Consider the following 18,790-nt stretch of genomic DNA (forward strand, 5'->3'; position numbering starts at 1 on the left):
CCTTAGCACAGCCATATTTCAGTACATACAAGTGCTTAATGCATACTGTCCGCTTACTCAGAATATGAAGAAGAGTAAAGGTTTAAGAACACTTAATTTTTACTCTTTCATCATGGATGTTCTTAAGTGAAGCAGATTTTTTACATTCATTTGGCCAGGAGTAAGTGAATGACTTCTAATTTAGTTTCATACCACTGCCTTGATTCACACTCAGAAATGAGCAATTTTACCCACTTCTGCTTTAATACAATCATAGTTAAGTGTCAAACAGGGTAAAGGCAGGTGATGTCTTGGTATTCTTATAAAAAACGTTTTGACCTCTTGGACTTACAGGATTTCTGAAGAGGGGCCAGGGGAGATTCCTATAGAGGCCTATAGGCCACATTTGCAGAACTACTGTTTAAATGGGCACAGTGTAGTAGTGTGGTGGAATTTAAAAGAAAAAGCCTGGTCTCTCTTAAAAGACAATTAAAATTTTTAACTCAAACTGTTTAAAAGAGACAAGAAGAAATAAACAATAAGAATATAATATGAAGAACAAAAGGGGGTGGAGACAAGAAAAAATCATGAATCTCATATTTACATTCATTGAAGTTAGAAGACTTTATTGCCTGCTACTACCACTTTATAAAATGTTCTTGTATATTCCATTGTGAGGTTAGTGAAGTGGAAATGTATTGGTCTACGAACATTGCCTGTTAGAAGGGGTCTGTGTGGGTAAAGGCAGCTCTGGCTGGTTGTAGAAGAGATTTCATGCAACTTGGTGTGCTGACTATAAAATAGGTCAGAAAACCTTTCTAAGGGCAGAATCCAGGAGAATATGTAAAACTGTTTGCTTTATTAAGGTTAGGCTTCCTCTACTCCTCTCTCTACTTTTAGCAGATATTTTACTAAGCTAGTAACTCCTGAATTAATTTTTAAAATACACATTCTTATTTTATAGAGATGCCAATAGGTCCTTGGACATTTTTGATGAGAGATCACATCCACTCACAGTAAGTGTCACTTTTATTGAAGGTGTATTTTTCTCTTATTACAGTTGTGTTTATTTCATGCTGATTTGCTTTGAAATTAATTACTAGAAGAAAATTACTGCCTCCAGCTCAAAGCCAAGATTGTCTTCCTTTAAGTCTTGTTCCCCCACCCCATATTATGTCAATTTTACCAAAAGCATGTTGTGTCAGGGGTGTGACTGATAAGAACCAAGTTACGCTTTGTATGACGAATGAGCAGGTAAGTAAACATACCCAAGTAACAGAAAATGTAGGTTTTTAAAGGATGATTTTCCATAGCATCACACAATATAAACATTTCCTAACACATATGTAAGACCTCTAAGGAGAAAATTTAAAAACTGTTTAAATTTTAAACTAATTAAAATGACAGGGTTTAAAAACTCACTTCTTCAGGTGCTCAGTAGACACATGTGACTGGTGACCGCTGTGTAAGAGAGCACACTCTTAGAGCCTCTGGTTACAGGACTCTGGAAAGGTGTTTTCATAGTTGACTGCAGAAAAGTATGATGACGTACAGTGATCAGCAAGACTTTGAGCCTAAAAATAGTTTGCATTTGGTTAGAATTCTTTGGGGAAGAAGGTGAAAATACATTTTCTGAGGTTGTGCTTGCATTTTTCTTTAATGAATGGTAGTGAGTATTGAATCACTATGGTACTTTAGGATCCAATTGTTTATATTTAAAAGACTACAAGATATGTCACCTAGTCAAAATTATTTTAAGTAGCATGTGGGCCCACGTGTGAAGATTGCTATCTTTCTTCAGTGGATACTTAACATTGTGTTTTTTCTTCTTTCAGCGAGAAGGGGTTCCGGAGGAGTACTTTCAGCATGATCCTGAACACAAATTCATTTACAGATTTGTTCATACTCTTTTCAGTGCCGCCCAGCTGACTGCTGAATGTGCAATAGTGACTTGGGTAATATATTTTTCTCTTAATAGAAGCATCTCTAGAAATTTTTTTCTTGTACAGAAGGTATGGGCCTGTTTTTCAAATGAAAGTAGGTTCCTGAAATGATCATCAGAACTTTATTAAAGAGAAATGTATCAAAAAGAATTAAAACATACAGATTTGAGCTTTAGTAATCATCATGATTTAAAATGTTGCCATTGCTTTTCTCATCACAAAACAGTTGATGTTAAAGGCAGCAGGAGAGACTTCTGGTTTCTCCTTCCACACCTCAGGATGCATGCACACACAGGGCACACAGGTGCACACCGGCAAAGTGTGCTGGGTGGTAGGATGGAGGCGATCACTGAACTTCCTGGCCCACGGCGGGTGTAGATTCAGTGTGTTTCTGAGTCTCAGGCTGTGTTGCCTAGGCAGTTGTGATGTGTGTCTTGATTGAGACCGACTGCCTTCACCTCCCTGACCTTGGACGACAGTGTTAACCGTCTCTACTGTCCCCTGGTGCCTGCATGTGAAGGTACCCAGGACTGGGGTGTCAGCAGTGCTTGGAAAGGCTTTACTCAAGTTAGCCTGCCGAGCTCCAGCTATGTGAGGACCTTTCTGTCATCCATACTGAATTCCTATGGTAAGATTTTATCATTTGACTAATACATCATATTCAGCTGAGAGGTAGTTGGGATTGCCTAACTCCTCCCTATAGCAAACCCATAGGGGAAGGTCAGCTGCATGGTCTGAAGGGAGGGCCTGCGTCACCGCTGCCCGCGCCCCTGCAGGCAGAGTGTAGGAGAGGCGGCTTCCCCCCAGTGGGCCCGGGTCAGACGCAGGCCTTTTCTTGGAGCTGCGAGCCAGTTACAGGGCTCAGTTAGCATGTGCTTGAGAGAGGCGGGAGTGGCGCTGGCACGTGGAGAGCTGGGAAATGCAGGCAGGAGAGAGTATGTGGGTTGGAAGAGGGGCATTTCTTTGTAGACAAGTTAAGCCCGATGGACCTGTGAGACAGCAGAGTGACAGTGTCTAGCAGTCATTTGACTGTATGGGATTGGAGCCTGAAGCTGAGAGAGAGGCAGGGAATTACGTGTAGCTGTTCAAATGCAGAGAAAGTACGTTAAATAAAAGTTGAGAAGAAGATAGATCTGTGGGGACTGTCAGCACTCACAGGACACATCCCCAGAGGAGTGGCCGGAGTGGTAGGAAACCCAGGAGAGAATCAGAAGAGCTGCCAGGGGAGCTTGAAGAAGGAGAGCATGGTGCACGTGCTGAGTGCTGCCAAGGAGCTCCTTAGGGCATACATGGGCACCAAATGCCTGCCCGTGTCACGGTTCTAAGTGCTGGGCATAGAGGAGAGTTCTTGCCTTTCTGAGGTAAGTATAGCAGACATAAGGGTTTTGTTTTTCTCTAGTTTTTATGGAGTATGGTTCATTTACAGTGTGTGTAAGTATCGGGTGTACCACAGAGTGTAAGACTTTTAAAAATGAGTATTTTTAAAAAGATGACTGTTTGAAGTAGTAGTGAAAGCTAGAAAGAGAAAGCAAGGTAAAGGGATGGAGAGATTCGAGGGGCTTCCCTGGTGGCTCAGACAGGAAGCAGTCTGCCTGCAGGGCAGGAGACCTGGGTTCCATCTCTGGTTTGGGAAGATCCCCTGGAGAAGGGAGTGGCAACCCACTGCAGTATTCTTGCCTGGAGAATTCCCCATGGACAGAGGAGCCAGACGGGTCCATGGGGTCACAGAGTCAGACACGACTGAGCGACTTAACGCATGCGCGCTAGAAAGACCAGGAAGAGCCTCTTTACAGAGGTGAGATCTGAACCAGGACCTGGCTGGACTGAGGAAGATGAGGGGCCTGATAGCACAGGCAGGGGGCAGAGCACGAGGCGCAGACAGGAGCGGGTTCTGTGCTGAGGGGTCAGCAGGGCGCCCCTGTGATCAGAGAGGGAATGAGGGAAGGCACAGGGGATGAGGGCACAGAAGGACGATGGCATCTCACACAGGGCCTCGTGACTAGCAGGCCACAGAAGTGACCTGTTTGATGGGAGAGCCCTGGCAGATGTTGAGCAGGCCCGTGAAGTGCACTGAATCTGAGAGGCTCTCCTGGCTGCTCTGGGGAGAACAGACTGTGGTTGGCGGTCAGTGGAAGCAGAGAAGTTAGGAGGCAATGGCAGTGATAGAAGCCAGAAGTGACGGACAGAAGAGCAGAGCCGGCGGGTGACCAGTGAAAGTGGAGATAAGAATTCCCAACAGATGGTAGTGAGATAACTCAAGTGGAGGTCTTTGGTCCCGGCAGCCAGGCATGTGGCAGTGTCTCTCAGCTCTGAGGGCAGGCCTGGGGAGTGGGGCGCTGTGATGAAGAGTGCTGGCTGTTTGTCATGAAGGCAGCAGTGACCATGCCTCAGTAGTTTCAGCGGGGCAGTGGCGGCCAGGGACAGACTAAATGGGCTAAGGAGAGGATGGGTCATGAGGAGCCAGTGTCAGAACATTTCCTGAAGGAAGTGTTCTAAGGGGTGGTGACGGATGGGCTGAGAACATGTAAGAGAACATTGGAGAAAATCTCTGACAGAGAAGGGGGGTTGTTCAAGAAGAGATGAATTGTGGGAACAGTGTTCTGCAGAAATGAGAGGTGGGACTGACTTCATTCATAGAGGAGTTAGCTTCCGGGAAGAGAAAGAGATGTCACTTCCACTGAGACAGGAGGGCAAGTGGTGTAAAGGAGACCAGGTTTGCCTTTAGTGAAGCTGAGAGGAAGCTGAGGGACTGCCCCTGAGGCTGAACTGCCTCTGTCAGTGCCATAATACAGCAGAGGGGCGGACCCTGCGGGAGACTCGTTCTTGGAGAGTACTGGCGCGTGCGGAGTTCTCTGGGGAGTGGGGGGCAGAAGTTCACTAAGGGTATATAATCTCAGTAACCGTGTTTGAAACACAATTGAGTTTGGAGAGCTTTGGCAGATCGGAGCTGTCAGTCTGATAACGGGACATTTTTCTTTTTGTCAAATGGCATATATTTTCTTCTGCAGAGGTAACACCATCACAACTTATGTCTTTAGTCTTTACTCAGCTGTTAACTTGGTCTGGTTCTTTATAGAATAGCCGTTTGACACATATAAAAGAAGCCATGAAGTCATCCCACAAACTACCTGGCAGATTTAGAGGAGCCCCAGGGATTCAGACATCGGTAGCTCTTAACCACCTTAGAACCAAACAAATTGACTAAGTTGCAGAATATGTAAGACCAATGAGTTATGAAATAATGGAGATGTGAAAAATCGGGGTGTGAACAAAGAGCTCTTTGTGCGTGAATCTTCCCTGAAGAGGCCCTGAGTGTAAAGCACAGCTGCTCCGTGCTGCCTGCCCTGCGGGGCGCAGCAAGGAGGCTCCTTGACCTGGGAGGCTCCTTGACCACCAGTTATTATCTTCAAGTTCACCCTCTGAAGAGAAGATAAAGAAATGCTCAGTCTTACCAGAGTTTTACATACTCAAGCTTTTTGTAAAATTGCCACGTACCCACCACCAGCATGGTAGGTACATTGCACACGGTAGGCACTCAAGCATTTACTGAACGGTTGAATCGATGCTGGGCTATATGTGCTGCCTTTTACAAGTGGGAAGGTAATAACACAATGCCTGTCTTTAGAATGCTGAGATGTCCTTTCATTCCTGTGACCAAAATTGGGTTGGAAATTCACATGGGCAGAGTAGAAATACCAGACTGACAGAAATATTTGCCTTACAACTGTGACCTGGCCTTTGGCCTTGGCTGGCCGAGCAAAAGTCTCTGTAGAACCAAAGAATAAAAGACATGTTAAAAACAGATGAAACCTATCATTCCTAACAATTCTATCACAGCTCTTAAACTGAACTAAAATCAAAGGTCAGTCCTCTACTTTTGCAGGTTTACTTAGAAAGGCTTTTAATTTATGCTGAGATCGACATTTGCCCCACTGACTGGAAAAGAATTGTTTTGGGAGCCATTCTTCTTGCCTCCAAGGTTTGGGACGATCAGACTGTTTGGAATGTGGACTACTGCCAGATCCTCAAGGACATTACAGTTGAGGACATGTGAGTTTGTAAGGTTACGGTGAACTGTCTAACCATTTTCCAATACCTTATTTGCTCCCATAAAGTTTACAGCTTAAGAAATGTTACATTTTAAGAAAGGTTACATTGCGCAGAGAGCTGAATTAGGTATAAATATAAAATTAGACTTCTTTCTGTCTAGCTGTAGTATAACCATTTGTATTTCCCATCATTAATTAGTTAAATCTTGGTGTGTTACTGTTGTAATATTCTGCTTGATAAATTGAAATTACTTTTCTGGTGGTTTTTGCCATTTTACAAGCTCACTACCAGAACAACATGATGCAGTAAATAACTTCACGTCTTTCTTAAAGCTGTCTACCAGGTCCAGTCTGTTTTTAAGAGACACATGTCTGGCCTTGGAAGTTAAGTGGTCACTGCTGAGGTCTTAGCACCTCCAGACTACTGAGGTTATAACTTCAACTTGAGTCACACATTGTATGTTTGTTTTTGCAGGTCTTTTCTTTTGTAATCTGAGGTTGTCTCTAAGGTTCTGTTGTTACGGAAACCATGATGTACAGATGACCAAATAGAAAGGTTTCAGATCTCTGTGTTCTGTCTCCTCCACTGTCAGGAGTGTTCCCCATGTTTAGAAGTAGGTCTGCTGAGTTAGGAAACTCCTTTGTCTCAGGTAGCCCAGGAAGTGTCAGTGGGGCCTCACCTGGGGCACTCAGCAACCACAGTGGTACTTGGTGGGGCCTCGAGTTAACTTGGGGGGTTCCTCACAGATGGCATGCTCCCATGGGCGTGAAACATCAGGCTTGCTGTCTGGCTGCAGGGAAGGGCCTCGAGGGTGGGAGGCAGCAGGAACCAGAGAGGTATTTGCAGCAGACTCTAGAAGTGCTCACTTGACAGGAAAAATGTCCTTGTGGGTGGCATTTAGGAAAACGTAAAGGGGCACCTCTTTATTACAGTGAACAGCAGAGGACGATCAAGGTCATGGCAGGCAGTGGCAAGAGTTTGTTTTTGTTCCCTTTGCCCCTGACTCTTAATTCAGATTTACCAAAGTGCATATTTACAACTGAAGCAAAGAAGCTTGTGACTAAGAGAAAGGACCAGTGATTGTTGGTAGCTGTCAAAGTGGCTTTTGGTGAAAATGTCCACTTTGATGATAGAAAGTGTCATGGTGATATTGCTGGTAGCCACCTCAGTGTTACGGCAGATAATTCGAGATAAGTAGAAGTACTTTTGGAATTTGTAGAAACTAAGGTGACATTGAGCACCACTATCATCCATCTTTAAACTGGTTCCTTGAAGGAAGGAAAATGTGTAATCATAAACACCAGGTCTGCCATGATGGCAGCTGAAATTTTCTCAGAACCTGCAGCTAAGCTGACGGGGGCTCTGGGTCCAGTTACAGCATCAGAGAACATGCAGGGAAGTGTGTGGATGTTCATAGATGTGAGCCCAATAGCACTGATGGCAGTGTCTAGCTACAGGAAGAAGCTAATTCTAAACAGCCCTTTTCTGTGTACAACAGAATCACCAGGAGCTATGTTCGTAATAGGTTGCTTTTGTTTATGATCTTTGGAAACTGGAAAGCATTACAGCCAAGTGTTCAAGTCACATTTGTCTCATCCCCCTGCTGTTGGCTGCTATTTGTAATGGTCTCATTTTGAGTCTAAATTGAAAAATTGGCATCTATCAGCTTTTCCTTAAAAGTTTTCTAACATCCATGTATCTTGTTTGAATATATTGAGCAGCTGCTGTTCAGAAAATTTGCTGCGCCTATAAATGGCATGCTCTTCAGTCATCTAGTCATTTAAAAAAAAAAATGCAGAAGCGTATTCTGTAGTCCTAATGCCTTTTTCTTCAGTAAGTAAAGCTCTGTTAATAGACATGTTAATCCTATGAAGTACTGTATTTCCACACAATTAAAATGTATTAGTGGAAGAGAATATAAAAGGGATAGTGAAGTGCATTTATTCCTGTAGTAAATTAAGTCCTCATTAGCTGATTATCAAAACATTATCTGTTTTACATTTCTATAGACTTATGGCCATATGAACAGGAAATTAATTTTGGAGGTAGGTTCAGTTAGGTTTAAAGTTCAGCAAATGAGAAACCTCATTTCTGCTCACACTCTGCTCTCCATGCAGGAGAACATCAAACATTTGATGACTTACCAATGGATAAAATATTAACACTTTAAAACGAGGAAACAAATATTTTGAAAAATAAGTCACTTTCATTTGTCTGGGTATTTATCATTTTTATATAATTAACTCTTTAAAGTGATTGCTGTGAAAGTGGTAAGACTTACTCTGATTTTATTTACTTAAACATTAGACAAGCTAATGACTGTGTATGGTCCCACAGGAAAGACCTGCTCCCAGGACCCTACTTTCCCACTTCATTGAATTCGCCCCCTGCGTGCCTATGCACCTTCTGTCCTAGTCAGGGCCGGCGGACGGAGCACAGGGGGAACTGCTCCATCGGGGTCATTGCTCAGGTGCATTTAGTCTAGCCAAGACGTCTCCCCTTAATCCTATTGCCTCCCATAGCTTGAAAAGTGTATCCCATCCTGTCTCAGGAACACCTTCTGGTCCTACTGGGATTAAGAGGAACAGAAACTTGCATTCTGCCCTTTGCCACAGTCCCCTGCACTGAAGCGGGGGGAGGGGATTCCCTTTCGCATCGAGTGTAGCTTATTTATTTATTTATCTGAGATGAATCCTTGTTGCCTCAAGAGTCTTCTCCCCTCAGAGATAATAGCAGTGGCTCTCCATGGCCCCATTTGTTGCCGTGGTGATGTGCCTACTCCTTTTGTTGGCGTGTCTCTACTTCAGTAAGCCCCTTCCTGTTATCTGTGAAAATGTCTGCAAGTTTGCCAGAGCAAATAAACAGCATACATCATTCCTTTCATCTGATGACTATAGCGGGGCCTTGTGAGTGAGCGTGGAGCATGAATGCACAGCTGCACTGATGGAACTCTGAAGAATGAGCCCCCGAGTCAGCAGCATGGGTGCATAAGAGGGCCGTGACCTCCCCCCCTTGTCCCAAACTCCAAGTGCCAGGACGCAGGAAGAACCACAAAGAGCTGTATCTTGTTTGAACATGAGTGTATTAATCCAGCTGGGGAGCTGTTATTTGTTTCCAAACTGTATTTAGAGCTGTTGTGGCACAGAATGGGGTTTCTGAAGATAGCCCAGTTGACTAAAATTGTCCTATGTTGGTTTTGTCTTCTCCTCCCCCAGGAATGAGATGGAAAGGCACTTTCTGGAGCTCCTTCAGTTCAATACTCATGTTCCCGCCAGTGTTTATGCCAAATACTACTTTGACCTTTGCTCCTTAGCAGATGACGACAACCTGAGTTTTCCAATTGCTCCTCTTAGCAAAGAAAGAGCACAGAGCCTAGAGGTAAGACTGGGGATTCACTAACTGGGTTTTCTGTCAGCCACCAAAGCCAGCGTCTGTGGCTGACTTACACTCCGCAGTGACTGACAGTTTGAAGAGCTTATTAACCCACTGGCATCTTATTCCCTGTGTCTTTTATGGGTTAGACAGAGATATCACATTATTTTTTTTAAAAAAATTACAGATATCTCTTATGTAACCATAATTCAGAATATTTTAAATCAGATTTAATTGTTCTTAATGGTTTTCCATTTGAACCTCCACACTTACATATAACCATACAGGAATAATTCTTATAATTGTATCCCTAATCATATGTACATTGATAATTACTTACCACTCTTAACTGCCTGAGCTTGTAGTGTGTGTTTGTGTATCACAGTTCAGCCCCATGAGTTTATTAGACCAGAAGCATCAGGGGCTAAGCTGTGAGACCTATACTTGGAAATTATAATGTGGGTTCAGAAACTGGATGTAGAAAGTAGGTGGGTTTTTAATGGAAGTGGTAACAAACATGGGATGAAGTAATTTGTAGTAGTGATTTGAAGAGTAATTTGAAGTAGTTTGTGATTTCTGGTGGGTATACAGCAAAATTTACAACTGAAATGAATACATATAAAGTTGACACTTTTTCTGGTACCTTGGTACTTTAGAAATAAGACATTTTTCTACAATAATTTACATGCATGTGAAATAGCACCTTGTAGTGCTTCATCACTAGACCTTTCTTGCCTTCAACACACACCTACCTCATTAAAATGTTCTTAGTGTGTAGTAAATAATGAAGACTGAATAGAAGTTGAATAGCTGGGTAAACACTGATTTTGCTCAGGTGTGTTCATTATGCTTAAGGACCTAGTATGTAGGTAACATCATATTGCTGTTAGATGGGGCCTATTTTGGGAACCCAGTTTTTAAATATGTTCCTCCCTGCCCCAGCAATCTCATCATAGCCCTTGAAGAATATTATCTTAGGGAATCAGCAGTGTAGATATGAGCTATCCAAAGTAGCAGCAACTGTCAACCTAAATGAATGCAGATGTGTGGCTTATCAATGCTGCTTTCTTTAAGGTTGGAACTTTTTTCCCCCAATTATACTTATGTTCTATCTGATTGACTTTCTTAGGCCATCTCCAGACTGTGTGAAGACAAATACAAAGACTTGGGCAGAGTTGCTGTGAGAAGGTCTTTCAGCGCTGATAATTTCATTGGTATTCAGCGCTCCAATGCCATCCTGTCATGAACAGAGAGAGGTGAGGGGTTGTAACATCATGAACCCCTCGTAACAAGGACTGGAGAAATACCACCTCTCCTGCTCAGAAACCAGCAAAGTTAGTATTTTCACCTAGAAGAAAGACACTGAATTCAAGAGACTTGCAGACAGCAAAGGTTATGGTCATAGGAAAAAACTGGACCTTGTCAAGGCAACACACTCTTCTGTCCTTTTTAATGGAAACAGAGTTACAAAAACCACTCCAAAGCTAAAAGCTCCCAACCCACCCACAGATATTTGCTTACTGTGTAGACCGATAACTGTGAACTATGTGAGGTTTTTTTAATAGTTTAAATTTTTAGACTTTAAAGACACTAACTATATAACTTTTACTTTTTCCTATTTTTCTCGCCCATATTGCTGCATATTCCTTTAGAATCAATGCAGTATTGCCGTTCAAACACGGGACTCCTGACGACTCATAAAGCCACTTAGGAACAGACTGTTGTAGCACTGTTAGGTTTTGAAGGATTCTTCCTCCCTATTTCATTGAAGCTGCTAGTCATTTTTGGCAATCAGTTTAAACCAAAAAGCTGCTGAATAACACTTGTCATTCAGTTTTTTTGCAAGCACTACTTATTAGCATATTAGCATGTTTGGGATCATAAGCAGAGAAAGTATGTTGTTACCTGCTTCTATTGGGTCCGTGCTGCGTTTCTTGTTAACTCTAATGGTGCTTCTCATTTTCTGATGATTTTCCTCTTTGTTAAATACTTGTATTAAAGGATATTTTCATAATTCTAGCCAACCTGTTAGTCCAGGAATAAGCAGATAGTGAAATAGAAGGTGTCCCAAAAGTCTTGGTGCAATTTTAAGCTTTAATACAGTGTGCTTGGACACTCCAGGATACTGCCGCAGAAGTATAAATGCTACAGACGCAAAATGTCACTTAAAAGTTTACTTGAATTTCTTCTAAACTCATTTAGTTTTGTAAATCTTAGATGTTAAGCTTTTAATTTGAATTTTTTGTTTCAGTCCCTCTTGAAGATGGCAAACAATAGGCTGAAACAAAAGATTAAAATTAAGAGCTTAATGTTTAAAATTTACAAAACTAAATGAATTTAGAAGAAATTCAAGTAAACTCTCAGGTGATGTTTTGTAAGTTTGTAGCATTTATATTTCTACAAGTATCAAAGCTTCAAATTGCACAAAGACTTCAGGAGGATATCTTGTATCTTTATAGACCTGGCCTCCTCTTTTTAAAATAGTCCTTTGCCTGGCTGGGCTGTTGATCTGCTTGAACATGGAAGTTTCTTTTTTCTAGGTTTGGTAAAGGAATAATGAACAATAGCATTAGTTCTCGGTAATAAACTGAAAGGAACTGGACCCTAGTAGTAGTGACAGGAAAGTAAGCGACATGAAACAGCTTTTCTGTTCTGCGTGTTAACCTGGCTGTAGGTGTGTCAGTTCAAGTTGTTACTTGAGGAAAGATAAATCTTAGGAACCCTTACCTCAGGCTTTTTAAAACACAGGGTACCACTTAGCCACCAGGAAGCCCATTAAAAGACAGGGAGGTCCAGTAATCAGTCTTTTAGGAAATTGGTAATGATGTCACCTAAACTTGAAACATTAAAAAAAAAAAAGTGTTCTCAACTATGTAAAATCTTTCTCCTACCTTCTCAAATATAATCCTAGGAATTTTGCCTGTAAACAAAGCATTTCTGGGCTAGAAATACTTTCTCTCTTTATTGCAAGGCTTCACATTATATTGAGTGCCACAGGTTCCATCATTTTTAAAGGACAGAGACATAAATGATAAATAATGGATATAAAATATGACAGTCTACCACCTCAAAAAATATTGTTTATGGAGCTTGGAGATTCAAGTATCGATTGCAGTTTTATTTTGAAAAGAATGCTACAACTTGTGTGGTTTTTCTTCCTCATGTTTATATTAAAAGAAAAGCTAATAAACTCTATTTTAATTAAAATACGTGGCTGTTGTGCATCTTCTCACTGCTCACGTAACATCACGGCTCTGCTTAGCGCACATGTTCTCAGTCCGCTCTGATAGGCAGGCCTGAAAGCATTTTCCGACTACCCATTCAAAAGTTTCTTTGACCGTTGCCTTTAGTTAAGAGGCATTTATTTCTTCGGCTTATGTTCTTTTCAACCAGAAGATAATTTAGTACACTTAAAATCACTGGCTGTGGTGCTCAGTGGCATAGTGCATTAGATGGCACTTTGGAATTGTGTGTTATTGTACCAACAGGGGAAAAAAGCACATTGGAAGATAAAAGGTAAAACACAGAAAGGAGTTCCAGAAATACTGTTGAATCAGAACATGAGTTACTTGAGGATTTCAAGCCACTGAACAGGAAAGAAAATGGAATAAGAGGAAGTAGAACTGTGGTTGTTGTAAAGAGGATGATGTTAAACAAGCCATGTGATGAACCAGACCACCATCAGGTTTCTCTAGGACCCTGGTCACTGCACTCACGCAGTATTCCATCACTCCTGATAGTACTGTTGTGTCTTCATCCACCTTCATTCACTACCTAAGGTCAGATCTTTTAACTTTGTTCTTGGTAAGTTGTTGATTAGGAGAAATAATCTGAATTAGTGCAGAAGGAGAGAAAAACTATGACAAATCACTAAGATAGTTTGTACCATGTAATAATATGCCAGTTACTAAGCAGAAATGCTGTCACATCTTGAGTGGTCAAAGGTTAAAAAAAAGTGGGGGTAGGAACACTGCTTGGACAAGGCTGTAGTTTGAAGACAAGTTAGAATCACTAAAAATTGCTCTTTCAGTGTTAATTCTAGAGACAATTACAGCCATTTTGATAAATGGAAAACTTAAAGGTTCTCATAAGTACTATAGGGCATGAAAACTAGTTCCTAGTAGGGGCAATAGGGTAGTGTTGAGATTTTATACCTAGGAAGAGTTTATTCCCTAAAGTACTAAGACTATAAAAGAATACCTCAACTCAAATTTATTTTCATTTTTAGTTTTTGGAATATACTGACGGTGCAATTTTAACTGGAATGCTGTGAACTGAACTTTATAAGGACAAGACAAAGGTTTCAAATCTATGTTTGAACCAAATGAAATTGTCATTTTTCTACATTAAATTCACGTGGTTCACCCTAAGACAACTTAGGGCCCAGTGTTTCTGAGAAGTTTTTTCCATTCTGTATCAGATTCTATCATGACCCTATTCTATCACATCTGAAGTACCCTGTATGCCCATTATTGAAATTCAACATTACTAAATCCTGGTTTTATAACAACTCAAGTTTCATTTGTTAGTTTTCCCATTTTATAAGATATACCATTACTTGATTTTTTAAAAGTGCTGATGAAGTCAGTATTTACTGGAAAATCATTCACTATATTTCAGGTTATGCAATGTTTTGGGAAGTGTTTCCATACAGCATGTAGGTTACCTGAAGTCTTTGATCACACAAGCCTTCTAACCATGTGTAGAGTGACTAGGACTGTTCCTCGCCCAGAAGCTGTGGTCTGTGAGTTCAGAGCTACTAGGTAAAGCACCTGATGGCTGGCAGAGCCTCTCTCAGGCAAGCACTAGTTTCTGTGCAGAATCTGTCGATTATCCCTAGCATCTACCAAGGATTAGATCACCTAAGATCTCAACTGTTGGCCACTTACCACCCTGGCTGGCCTGACACTGCCAGCAAAAATAAAATCCAGGAGCCCTTCAGCAAAGTCTGGTCCGTTGTACACAGGTGCAGTCTGGTTTCAGAGGCAATTTAGTCTATTTTAAATGGGTTTGGCAGATGAGAGAACAATTTACTTAATGTGAAACAAATTTTGAGAATACCAGTTTGTGGTTTAGGGAACTCTAGGATGCAGAAAGAACTAGGAAAGTGAAATAGAAATTAAGAGGAATCCAGAGTCAAATGAAAAGTGGTTAACATTCTTTAAAAAAGGCCCAGGTAAATGTGAAGGGAGCTAGTAATTTGAATATTAGAAAAATTCAGCGACAGCCTCAGAACCTAAGGTACTCAAGAATGTGTCCATATCTACTCAGATTGTTCTCCTAACTTTTTCTTAAAACATCTATTCCTTCATCCTGGCATTCTCATTTCCAGCCTTTACTTCTGGCTCCCCAGACATTGGCCCTGTATTTCCTCCCTGTGGGAACTGACCCTTCCAAGGGCAAAGGTTCAGTGTTTGGTCACCTCCCACTGGCCTCTCTCAAGAGGATCGTCTCAGCTTCACCCTCTGACTTTCTGCTAGTGCCAAATGTGGCAGTGCTTGATGCTGGTTACTACTGTGATCCACTTCCAAAGCCTTAGCAGGTTCCAGGAAGTACAGGATTTATATGGCTCACAGGCTAACTGGTCCCTGTGATCCCCTTTAATCAACTACTTGGTCCCTCCTCAAGGCGCTTGTTCCCCATCTGCTGCACTCAGTCCCCTGACCTGCCCACAATTCTAGACGTATCACCTCAGGCTAAGCAGCAACCCCACGTTCCAGACTCCACAACTTGTTTCACCTGGCGTTAGGAACAGATGCCTCACTCTTAAGGTAACCCCTCTCATCCAACGGAGGCAATTCCATCCCAAGGCTTAAAATCAAACTGCTATATCCACCCCCATCCCCTCCAGAGCCTCACCAGTTTATTCCCTTCTGCTTCAAAATTGCATTCATCTTCCCAACATGAGGATAGGGCAGTTTGACCTTGCTTGGTCCTTTACGTGTCCCAGTATTTCACAAGATGTGATCCCTAGACCATCTTGCCTCTCATGGGCTGAAAACCTGTAAGAAATGAGTGGAATCCTGGAACAGATAAAGAAACAGTAGTAGTAAATCTGGTGAGATCCAAATGAAGTCTGGAGTTAATAGTAATATGATAATCTTGACTTCAGTTTAACAAAAGTGCTATGATAATATGTTAATATTAGGGCAAGATGTATATATTTTTGCAACTTCTGTGTAAACCTAAAATAATTCTAAAAGTTTAAACAAGCAAACAAAACAAAAAGAACAACTTCCTGGACCCTAGACCAGAGGAATCTTAGTTCCTGGAGCGAAGCCAGGAAATCTACATTTCTAATAGGAACCCCCAATGATTCTTACACAGACACAAACTTGAAAACTAGTCTTTCAATTCTCTCCCATCCCATGCCTGAATGGCTGCTTCCTCCTCATTTTATTGATACTTACCTTAACCTGGTTTAATCCTTCAGATCCTCTCAACTAAAATATAAATACTATCATTATCGCCCTTTCACAGATGAGAAAGTACTAAGATGAGAGTACTAAAAGGTTAAACAATCTGTCTAGGATCAAGCAGCCCATGATTGACGGAGCTGGAATTTGAGTCCCTCGTCAGTCTAGCTCCCAGATCTATGCATAGAACAATTAGACTGCCTCTCCTTCTGTTGGATGTGACCAATTAAAGGCTGTGCAACTAAACCACTAAAAATGCATTATGACCTATTTCTCTAGCCACCCAAGTCTAACAGGCCCCTTTTCTACTGGTGGGGAATAAGCAATGTCTTAGAAAGCATCAGGAAGATGTGTCAACTATGGAGACCTGTATGGGGAAGGCACAGTGGCTCTTCTACCAGGATCCAGCTCAACTGCTGTATTTTCTATTCTCTCAAATGCCCTAATGTGTACCAATCTAACAATGCTCATCTTACTTTGACACTACATTCTCTCAGGTTTGCTAAGCATCTGTCCATATTGTCAGGGAAGTGGCAACTTTAAATCAACTTACAATAGGTCCTCTGTACCCACAGGTTCTGATCAGTGGATTCAATCACCATCGGTTGGAAATACTTGGGGAAAAAATTTAAGAAAGTTCCAAAAAACAAAACTTTAATTTGCTGCATACCACCAACCATTTGCATTATACTTAAAACAACTCCTTACTGAGGATTTGTATTAGACATTAGAAGTAATCTAGACATGATTTAAAGTATATGGGAGGATGCAGGGGGAAGACGGAAGGACTGTGTGTAGGTTATATGGAAATATTGCACCATTTTACATAAAGGACTTGAGCATCTGTGGATTTTGGTATTTGCAGGAGGGAAAGTTCCTGGAACCAGTTCTCCACAAATATAGAGGGAGAATATATATCTCCTTATCTGGGCTCCTTGACTGGTGTTTAGACCTTAATGAAAGTGAAGGTGTTAGTTGCTCAGTCATGTCCAACTCTTTGTGACCCCATGGACTATAGCCCGCCAGGCTCCTCTGTCCATGGAATTCTCCAGGCAAGAATACTGGAGTAGGTTGCCATTTCCTTCTCCAGGGGATCTTCCAGACCCAGGGATTGAACCCAGGTCTCCAGCATTGCAGGCACATAATTTACCGTCTCAGCCACCTGGGAGGCCTTCATACCAAGTTGTAAATTGAATGATCAAGTTTGGGGAGTTCATGACTGCCAAGCAGACACACAGAACAGCACCGCTTCCATCCAAATTGCTTCAGCAGTCTAGACAGAGCTGATGAAACAACACAATGTCAGGCAGTGCCTCTGCTCTTGTGTATTTCCCTTCTTCCAGTGAATCATAAAACAATCACAGGATTGGCAGGAGAAACCTAAGAAGTATATTCAAGTAAAACATGTTTTCATTAGTTCTGCTTCTGTGATTGGAGTTTGCTTAATTTCATTATCAATAAAAAGGTTGCCACTCATATCTGAAAAATCTGATAATTAAGTTAGAATCCACATAGCGCCTTCAGCCAGCGCATGCTCATTCATGTCCAACTCTGTGAGATGCTGTGAACTGTAGCCCACCAGGCTCCTCTGTCCTTGGAATTTTCCAGTATTCAGGCAAGAATACTGGAGTGGTTTGCCATTTCCTACTCCAGGGAATCACTTAGAAAGCAGTGTGTCTCTTTGTAAAAAGCATGAGGAGAAAAATACTTGTGTAGCATCTTTTTACTTACTTTACCATTGCTTTAATGCACTTTAAAATTTATCTATATTGGGAACAAAGAAACAAAAACAGACATTTCTTTGTTTTTCATAAATAGCTACTCTCCATATTTGATAAAAATCTCAAACCATTATTTTAGCTTCCCACAAATATAATACATACAGATTTTTTATCTGAAATAGTGTCAGCAAATTAAGTACCTTGAAACTAACATAACCACATGCAACTGCTGTTCTACTGACTTCCAGGAACAAAACAAAAAACTTTTTATCAAGATGCTCTGGATTTCCTTTTGTTAGTGTTAAGAGATTCAATATTATAATCATCTGCCAGTAATAATTTATAGATTTGAGTTGATTGTCTACAAATAAAATACCACTGGCATTGCTTTATGAGTTCTGGATTTGACATGACATCGACAATACCTCATGGGACAGGCAATACACATATGTGGAAATCAGAAAAAGTAGTGAATGCCCTGGGCTCAAACTACTGACTCGGTATGTGCCTCATTTGGCTCAGTAATAAATTCACCTGCACCAAACCCGTATCAAAAGTCACTAAATCTCCCATATATAAAAATTATTTATATACACCCACAACACATACATACTATGCATACAGTTTTTAACAACATGAAGTAATATTGTCTTCAAATGATGTACCACAGACATTATCCTGGCTGAAATAAATCCTGTAATTGTCATCAAGCTGCTAGAAGCTTTTGAGAGTTCTGAGTCGGGTTACTTAGTTACTTTCATCCTGCCTACCCTTCACCCTGCTTTCATGTCCTGGTAGCTTTTTCTTTCAGAACCAGCCTCCTCAACCCAGGCAGATTTCTTTCCCAGGATCACTTGATTGGACTTTGGAGGCAAGAAAGGGCACGCTGAGGGAGCAGGCAATTCTCAGCCACTGTACCTCACACCTGCCTAGATTTGTGATGTTCTCTGTCCTGTTGGCCCCATTCAGTGTTAGAAAGCAGTGATTCAAAGCTTTGTCCCTCCTACCTGCCTTGGTCTTTCTGTAGAGCACAAAAGTGAAAGAAGCCTCTTTAGCAGGGGTGGCAGTTCATTAAAATATACAACTACGTCTCCTAGCTCTGGGGTTCCCATTCTGTAGTTGAGACTGCAGGTCACGGATGCCGTTACTAAGGTTCAGTGTGGGATCCGTGAGGTTTTCTCCTGGCAGCCGGTGTCAGGATTAGTGCAGCCCTAGCCCAGGAGGAAAGGGCCTAATGAAAACCAACTTGGAAACAGGGCTGCTGGCACATTATTTAAGCCTGTACATGCGCACAGTGACACACAACACA

At 41.6% G+C, this 18,790-nt stretch overlaps 1 pseudogene; it reads left to right on the forward strand.

Moving 5' to 3' along the window:
* Window positions 1-12,551, forward strand: part of LOC122705052 — a 35,512-nt pseudogene extending 22,961 nt beyond the window's left edge.
* Window positions 12,552-18,790: the final 6,239 nt, after the last annotated feature.

This window comes from Cervus elaphus, chromosome 12 (genome assembly GCF_910594005.1).
Source record: "Cervus elaphus chromosome 12, mCerEla1.1, whole genome shotgun sequence".
Classification (NCBI taxonomy): Eukaryota; Metazoa; Chordata; class Mammalia; order Artiodactyla; family Cervidae; genus Cervus; species Cervus elaphus.